The sequence below is a fragment of the Cupressus sempervirens genome, chromosome 10 (assembly GCF_028749045.1).
Source record: "Cupressus sempervirens isolate cs-2001-9-10 chromosome 10, ASM2874904v1, whole genome shotgun sequence".
NCBI lineage: Eukaryota > Viridiplantae > Streptophyta > Pinopsida > Cupressales > Cupressaceae > Cupressus > Cupressus sempervirens.
In genome coordinates this window covers 891,650,889-891,659,994 of record NC_143127.1, presented here as the reverse complement: position 1 = coordinate 891,659,994, position 9,106 = coordinate 891,650,889, and positions in this window count along the sequence as shown.

Genomic DNA, 9,106 nt, shown 5'->3' with positions numbered 1-9,106 from the left:
ATCCCTGTTAGCAGATTCCAAGCCTGTTATGAGCTATAGAAGACAAAAGGACCCACTGTTCAACTAGCTTCTGGGGCAAGACCACTGAACTCACTGTCCAACTAATCTCTCAACTATTCTCCTTGTAGAATAATTGTTTTTACTATTATTTAACCTCTTTCCTCTATCCTGTCAACTAGACCAATCATTGTTAGAGCTTGTAGACCAGGTCACAAACCTTGAATCCAAATATAAAACCTCAGATCTCACAATAAAACCTCAGCAATGAAGTTCTCTCCAAATTCACTCTAATTTTCTTATCTTCACATTCAAATCTTCGTGCTTCTTGCAATCATTCATGCATTCATTCATAAAAAAGGAAAATGTTCTTCCTTTATACCAGATACATAAAATAATTCCCTGAGTCAACTATTACACCTTCTTAATTAATTATTATAGGACCTCATTAAGAACACTTTATACTTAGCAATAACATTAATTTGTCACCTTGTAACTTGAATAACTTTTCATGTGTGTATTATCATGACAAGCAATATTAGCCATGTCATCTCCAACATGTCTTCTACACACCTTTAACATTGCTTTTTAGAATAACAACTCCACTAAGAGATATAATAAGCTTACCAAAACATGCTTCTGTAAACTCTATCTTAGAACAATCATCACCAAAACTTGCATAAATTCTTCTAGACTTAATGTCTTATGCTTCTGAGGTTATATACTATTAGTACACATATGGACCTAGATTTTAAACTTTTAGTTTTAGGTGTTGAACCTCTCTGAAGTACTTCAAACTTGGTTCAAAGTGGTTCAAATTGGTTCAAATTGGTTCAAAGTAGTTCATAACAGTTCAAGGGTTCAAGCAGTTCAATTTTCTTTTCAAATTAATTCATTGATTTAGTATGGTTCAATGGTTTGAAGTTTAGATGCAGATCCAAATTAGATTTTGAAATGCAGTTTTAGTTGTTCAAGTTTAGACTGATAACTCCAAATGTAGATTTTAAGATGTGAGTGATCAATTAAATCTCAAAGGTCTAGATATTCAAAATGGAAGTGCAATCAACATCTAGGCTCCCAGTCCAAGTTATGTGAAAATTTCAAGTTTCATTCAAAACTCTTCCATGCTATACATTCTAGTTCTTAATGGAGGTAATAGCTCTCTGATCCAAATTTTGAAATCAATGCATTGCTCTCACATAACAATGTGAAAAGCCAAATTAATGTTGGTGAGACTAAGTTCCAAGTCTAAATTGGATGATATGTCTGTAAAGGGTAATCACAAAAAATTATATTGTGAGACTACATCTTATACTTGAGGTGTCATAAAGTCATGATGTGGTATAATCCAAAGGGCATAATCGGGTTTTTCCCCCATGAATAACTCATCACCCATCGTAAACTCAAGATAATATATCAATGCTTTATCTTTATAATATAAAGTGACTCAGCTACATGTGCAATAGAAAATTTTGACATGAAGCTAATCATAGACAATTTTCAGCCTTTGAACATGCATTATTTGAATAAGGAATTGGGTTCTCCCCTGATGGAATTGAAGATTAAAGATGGCACTCTGAATAGCTTGGAAGGATGATGCAGGGACATCACAAGATTTGAGACTTTTCAGATATTTGAGATCATACATGCATTATAAGTGTTTATTTTCATAAGATGAATGTAATTGGTCAAGTAAGAGTGTTTATTATGGTTGAGATAGATGATAGTATTTTGATTTAATATATGTTTGGTATTATCATGAAGTTGACACTATTCTAGTGTCTTTTATAGGTTGTAAACTTACTCTAATCGGTATTGTAAAATCGTTAGAGGAAGTAGATTAAGTTGGAAAAGGGAAGTTAAAAGTTAGTTTTAAATTTAGTTGTCAGGCTATCTTGTTTTGAAGATCTTTATATTCAAGAACTTGAGAGTAGTAGTGGGATAGCGAAGAGTCCGAGTAGAATGGAGGCGAAAGATCAATGTAGTCAATGTAATACAAAGAATGAATAAATAACATTTTGTATCTACATTTGATTTTCTCTTTGACTATTTGGATTTATGAATATTATGTATTGTAATGGAAGCCTCTGTTATTTGTTGTTGGTTTTGAAGATCTATATTTGTGATTGGATTCATTAACCTTCCACTGTGCTCTTCGCATCATATTGGTATCAAAGCGAGAATATCTGGTGACTAAGGTGTGTTCTATGGCATTGAAGAGCCTAAAAAGGTCTTGATGATATGATGTTTAGAGAGTTTGAATCTAGTCTGAGATGCTAAGTGCTTGGTGTCCTTTGATGTGACATAGGAGCAGATGCATCCTTCTATGTGTTCCAAAGTGGTGGCATTGGGCTTGAGGGATCTTAGATTGGGTTTCTTGGTGAGAAGAGATGGCTTTGATGAGGAGTGAAAGAGAACTGATTAAGGCATTAAAGGAGTACTTGTATGGTGATAAAAAGGAGAAAGAAGAAAGAGAAAGAAAGAAGAAGGAAGAAGAAGCAAGAAAAAAAGAAATAGAATGGATGAGACAAGAGGAGTTAAGAGGCCTAAGAAGGGTTTTGGAAGAACAAGAAGAAAAAAGTTACAAGAATCTTAGAGAAGAGTTAGATAAGAGTATTGAAAATTGGGAGAGGATAGCATTGCTTTTGGAGTAAGCAGTAGATGAAGATGAAATTGTTGATGAAGACAAGGATCAAGAAATGGTACACATTCCACTGGAAGGGCATGTACAAAAAATGAATGTTGGTGTAGAGAGTGAGAGTGAGAGTGAACAACAAGAGGTTGTTGTTGAACCTTGTGAGGAAAAGGTTCTTGCAGATGAGGGAGAGTTGGTGATAGGTATGGTTGAAGAAATAAATTGCCCGGATGATGGAGATGTTGACAAAAATGATCAAGATGGAATGGACATAGTCGAAGGATTACAGGCTAAGGAGAAGACTATTAATGAAAAGGATGAAGTATTTGTTGATCACTGTGATGCTCTAGAGATATATAAACAGGAAGAAGATTAGATTGTGTATCAAGTTGATTGGTATTTTTATGAAGGTGATATGTGGCTGGAAAACGTATTTGTTCTAGGATGCAATGAAGATACCATGAAGGATATTCATTATATAGGTTGGAATTAGCATGTTGTGGCGAGTGACATCAATTCGGTCATTCTTATGGTGGCATTATTACCTCCATGCAATTGGAAAACTCGAACAAAAAACACAACAATTCAACGAGACTTAAATTTTTATGTCCCTGGGAGTATGATGCACGGGCATCACAAGATTCAAGACTTTTCAGATATTTGAGATCATACATGCATTATAAGTGTTTATTTTCATAAGACGAATGTAATCAGTTGAGTAAGAGTGTTTATTATGGTTGAGATAGATGATAGTATTTTGATTTAATATATGTTTGGTATTATTATGAAGTTGATACTATTCTAGTGTCTTTTATAGTTTTGAAACTTACTCTATTTGGTATTGTAAAACTATTAGAGGAAGTAGATTAAGTTGGGAAAGGGAAGTTAAAATTTAGTTTTAAATTTAGTTGTTGGGTTGTCTTGTTTTGAAGATCTTTATATTCAAGAACCCGAGAGTAGTAGTGGGACAATGGAGAGTCTAAGCAGAATGGAGGGGAAGATCAATTAGTCAATGTAATACAAAGAATGAATAAATAACATTTTGTATCTACATTCGATTTTCTCTTTGACTGTTTGGATTTAAGAATATTATGTATTGTAATGGAAGCCTCTATTATTTACTATTGGTTTTGAAGATCTATATTTGTGATTGGATTCATTAACCTTCCACTATGCTCTCTGCATCATATTGGTATCAGAGTGAGAATATTTGGTGACTAAGGTGTGTTCTATGGCATTGAAGAGCCTAAAACAGTCTTGATGATATGATGTTTGGAGAGTTGGAATCTAGTCTAAGATGCTAAGTGCTTAGTGTCCTTTGATGCGACATAGGAGTAGATGCATCCTTCTATGTGTTCCAAAGTGGTGGCATTGGGCTTGAGGGATCTTAGATTGGGTTTCTTGGTGAGAAGAGATGGCTTTGACAAAGAGTGAAAGAGAACTAATTAAGGCATTAAAGGAGTACTTGTATGGTGATAAAAAGGAGAGAGAAGAAAGAGAAAGAAAGAAGAAGGAAAAAGAAGCAAGAAAAAAAAATAGAATGGATGAGACAAGAGGAGTTGAGAGGCCTAAGAAGGGTTTTGGAAGAACAAGAAGAAATAAGTTACACGAATCTTAGAGAAGAGTTAGATAAGAGTATTGCAAAGTGGGAGAGGATAGCATTGCTTTTGGAGCAAGCAATAGATGAAGATGAAATTATTGATGAAGACAAGGATCAAGAAGTGGTACACATTCCATTGGAAGGGCATGTACACCAAATGAATGCTGGTGTAGAGAGTGAGACTGAGAGTGAAAAAAAGAGGTTGTTGTTGAACCTTGTGAGGAAAAGGTTCTTGTGGATGAGGGAGAGTTGGTGATAGGTATGGTTGAAGAAATAAATTTCCCAGATGATGGATATGTTGACAAAAATGATCAAGACAGAATGGACATAGTCCAAGGATTATAGGCTGAGGAGAAGACTATTAATGACAAGGATGAAGTATTTTTTGATCACTGTGATGCTCTAGAGATATATAAATAGGAAGAAGATCAGATTGTGTATCAAGTTGATTGGTATTTTTATGCAGTTGATATGCGGCTGTAAAATGTATTTGTTGTAGGATGCAATGAAGATACCATGAAGGATATTCATTATACAAGTTGGAATCAGCATGTTGTGGCGAGCGACATCAATTCGATCATTCTTATGGTGACATTATTATCTCCATGCAATTGGAAAACCTAGAAGAAAAACACAACAATTCAACAGGACTTGAATTTTTCTGTCCCTGGGAGTATGATGCAGGGGCATCACAAGATTCGAGGCTTTTCAGATATTTGAGATCATACATGCATTATAAGTGTTTATTTTCATAAGATGAATGTAATCAGTCGAGTAAGAGTGTTTATTATGGTTGAGATAGATGATAGTATTTTGATTTAATATATGTTTGGTATTATCATGAAGTTGATACTATTCTAGTGTCTTTTATAGTTTTGAAACTTACTCTAATCGGTATTGTAAAACTATTAGAGGAAGTAGATTAAGTTGGGAAAGGGAAGTTAAAAGTTATTTTTAAATTTAGTTGTTGGGCTGTCTTGTTTTGAAGATATTTATATTCAAGAACTTGAGAGTAGTAGTGGGATAGCGGAGAGTCCGAGCAGAATGGAGGGGAAAGATCAATGTAGTCAATGTAATACAAAGAATGAATAAATAACATTTTGTAGCTACATTTGATTTTCTCTTTGACTATTTGGATTTAAGAATATTATGTATTGTAATGGAAGCCTCTATTATTTGCTATTGGTTTTGAAGATCTATATTTGTGATTGGATTCATTAACCTTCCACTGTGCTCTCCGCATCAAAGGAGGAGCCAAATGTCAGAACAAACCATGAAAACATGGGTACACATGCAGCAATCCAAAAATAGATTCTACCCCTAATTAGTCAACAACAAGCTCTCCTCACATGATGAATAGAGGCTACATGCTACTTCAAACATTTCCCATGCCTTGGAAAGATAGATAGTTGGACATCAACACAAGAAAGGAGTTAACAGTTATCAACGATACTCCAAGTTCAAATGAAATGTCATTTTTGAGTTTCTAATGGTCAAACCATGAGAATCATACAAGCTACATGATAGTAGTTGATGATCTATGTTGTACCAAATAGTAGGAGTCCCTCATGATATCGACACTCCTATAAATTGAAATACACAAAGCCACTAAAGGTATGTTGGAATGATGATTGAATCTCTATCACTATGGAGATTGAGGAAGGATTCATAATAGATGTGAAGAAATAGAGATATGAAAGTGATCGGCTACGGGGAATGCAAGAGAAGTGTTTGGCAAAATACAATAATAAGTCAAACATGGTCACAATGCAGGGCTTTATTTTTTAAACATATGCATGAGCCCAATAAAACATGAGAAATAGTCAAGGAATGGCGTAGTGGTGATAGTAGCCATTTTGGATGCATAGAGACCAAAGCTACGGTATGCAAATGGAGGGTGAATGTCTTCTAAAGTTATCACACGTAAAGGGTGCCCATACCCCTTCATCCTTTTATGTTGTATCATGATGAAGGCAAGTTTGTAGATAAAGCCAAGAGACAAGCACTAGATAAATGTTGTTGGAACTCATAGTCTCTCCTTCTCATAGCAAAAATTCCATTATGGAAATATAGCAGGCCTGAGGCACTTGATTGATGAAGTAAAGGATATAGGGAAAAATTGAGGACAATGCTCGCATGTGGTAGAAAAGTTCTGAGATTCATCAAAAAGTTGACATAGTCTAGAATATGCTTGAGCCTCAGCTTTTGTCAAATGAAAAAATATGGAAAGCCACAAGGATATTTACATTCTCGAAGTCTTAGATTCTCAGAAGCAAGTATTCATCAGTAAAAACACAATGGAAAATATGCTAGGTGGAAGTAAAGAAGTGTTTTATCTTCAAGAGCATTGGTGACTCAAACATGAAATTTCTTTTTGTTGGCATGAGGTGCCATTCAGAACCCCAATATCAGGACCAACCTAATTGGATGGATGTGGAGGATAGTGTAGAGATTCTTGACCCATTTGATCCTTTGGCAAATATAAATTTGTTTAGTCTCCCATACATAGGACTTGGTCAAATGCCTTTCTGAAAGTTTGAACCATTTGGTTCTCAACTAATAAATGTGAAAAGCATTCCAATTGAGTCAAATGCTGAGTGGGACCAAATAGTTGACCACAATTCTGTGCCTGTCATTAAGGAGTTACTTGCTAGTGTTAATACACAAGGTGTAGAAATTAGAAGGATAGTGATATTAAATGATGATGACCATCCGAGTACTGCATCATCCATCTTTAAAGAAATCCCAAATGCACCGGAGGGAATTACCATGTTGGAAAATTAAATGCAGTGGTCATTTCTCCTTGGAGCCAAATGCTCACCTACCACCTCTGACATTTAGAACACATAGAAACATAAATACAATGGGTGAGATTTTTGAAATAAAAAATGAGGGGGAAAATGGAATGTGACAAAAGGAAATGTTTCTATATTCATTTTAATTTAGTTAGATTATTCAATAGATCAGTTGTTGCAGAGCAGAGCAGAGAAGGAAGAAGGAAAGAAGTTTGTGCCTATAGTTGCACGTGTTTCCCCTGTTCACTCTGTAAGTTTTTCATTGTTGGTTTCGACTTGTTGAAGAAGTGATTGCTCCAGGCACCATTGTATGCAGCCATTAGTGTTGCAAGTTTAAATTTTATTGAAGTTTGAAGATTTACCAGTTTAGGGTTATTTTAGGGTTTTTTGGTTGAAGCCGAATGCTCCCAGATTTTGTAATAGTTTAATCTCAATTGAATAGCAAAGTAAGTAGGCATACTTGAATCTATTGCTCTTCCCTTGTTTATTGCATTTGACAAGTTTGTTTGGAAGTTTCAAGTATTGGCTCTCTAGTTTTAATAGTGAAAGCATTCATGTTGGAATTTCCTAAGTTATAATTTTTTAGTTGAACAGAACACTTGGCATCCTCTTTCTCAGTTGGAGCCAAGCTCACTCGGCATCTATTGTTGCCAAGCATTTACTTTGTGTGCTAAGCTTCCTATCACCCAACACCTATTGCCTATCACTCGACACCATCAAGTGCCAAGCAATCTATGATTTGGCACCTTCAAGTGCTGAGCAAAACTGGCACTCGACACCTTCATGTGATGAGCAATTTTTTAGTGCCAAGCAAAATATTTTAGGTTTAGAGTTTAGAGTTTTAAGTTGAGTTAATATTTCTCACTTGGTATCAGAGCTTTGAGGCCCCACATCCACAGTGAGTTAGGGATTTTTTTTTCTTGGGATATTTGACATGGCAGTAGCCACCATCCTTTAATGGGAAAAATTATGATACATGGGCAAAGAAGATGAAGACCATAATGGTTGCAAATGATTTATGGGAGTTTTTGGTTAATGGACTCAATGTTGTGACTGATCCAACTCAGTATACTACCCTTACAAATGCACAAAAGACTCATTTGAAAGAGTCAAGGAGGAAAGATGCAAAGGCATTAAGTCTTATTGAAGCAACAATGACAGAGATAGTTTTTCCCAAAATTGTAGCAGCAAATTATGCAAAGGAAGCATGGGATATCCTTGAGACGAACTTCAAGGGGACTGATAAAGTTTGCATAGTAAAGCTATAGAATATAAGGAGGGAGTTTGAGAACCTTCAGATGAAGGAAAATAAATCAGTTGTAGACTTTAGTTCAAGGACCTCCAATGTGATTAATCAATTGAAGTCATAAATATGACAATTTGGTCATGACCATAGAAGAGGCATAAGACCTCACTATTTTGACAATGGATGAGTTGATGGGTACTCTTCAAACTCATGAGCATAGGATCAATAGATCTGTATCTTCTTCTTCCCAAGAGAAAGCATTCAAGGCTCAGTCAAATCCAAGAGGAAGGGTGAGAGGAAGAAATGGCTCAAGCAGAAACTCCAGAGGTAGAGGTTGAGGTAATGGAGGACAAAGAAATGCTGCAGTAGAAAGTTCAGGAAGAGCAGATGGAGCAAGTAGCTCACAAAATACCTCAAGAGGAGGTAAGAAAAACTACAACTCAAATAGGAGTAGTGTAGAATGCTACTACTATCATAAATTTGGGCATTATGCAAGTGAATGTTGGAAGAAGCAAAATGATCAGTTATGAGAAGCAAATGTGGCTGATGTGAACATGGGAAGTGGAAACAATGCCACTGCCTTCATCATGTGTAATGTTGGTGAAGAAGGAAGCCTTGAGGTTTTGTACCTTGATAGTGGATGTAGCAACCACACGAGTGGTAATGAAACCTTGTTTTCATTCATTGACAAGAGTTTCAAATCAGAGATTAAAATGGGTAACAATGGAATCCTACCAGTTGTTGGCAAAGGATCTATTATGGTTCACACCAAGAAAGGTGAGAAGAAGGAAATGAAAAATGTGTATTTTTCCCCTGGTATGAAGCACAATTTG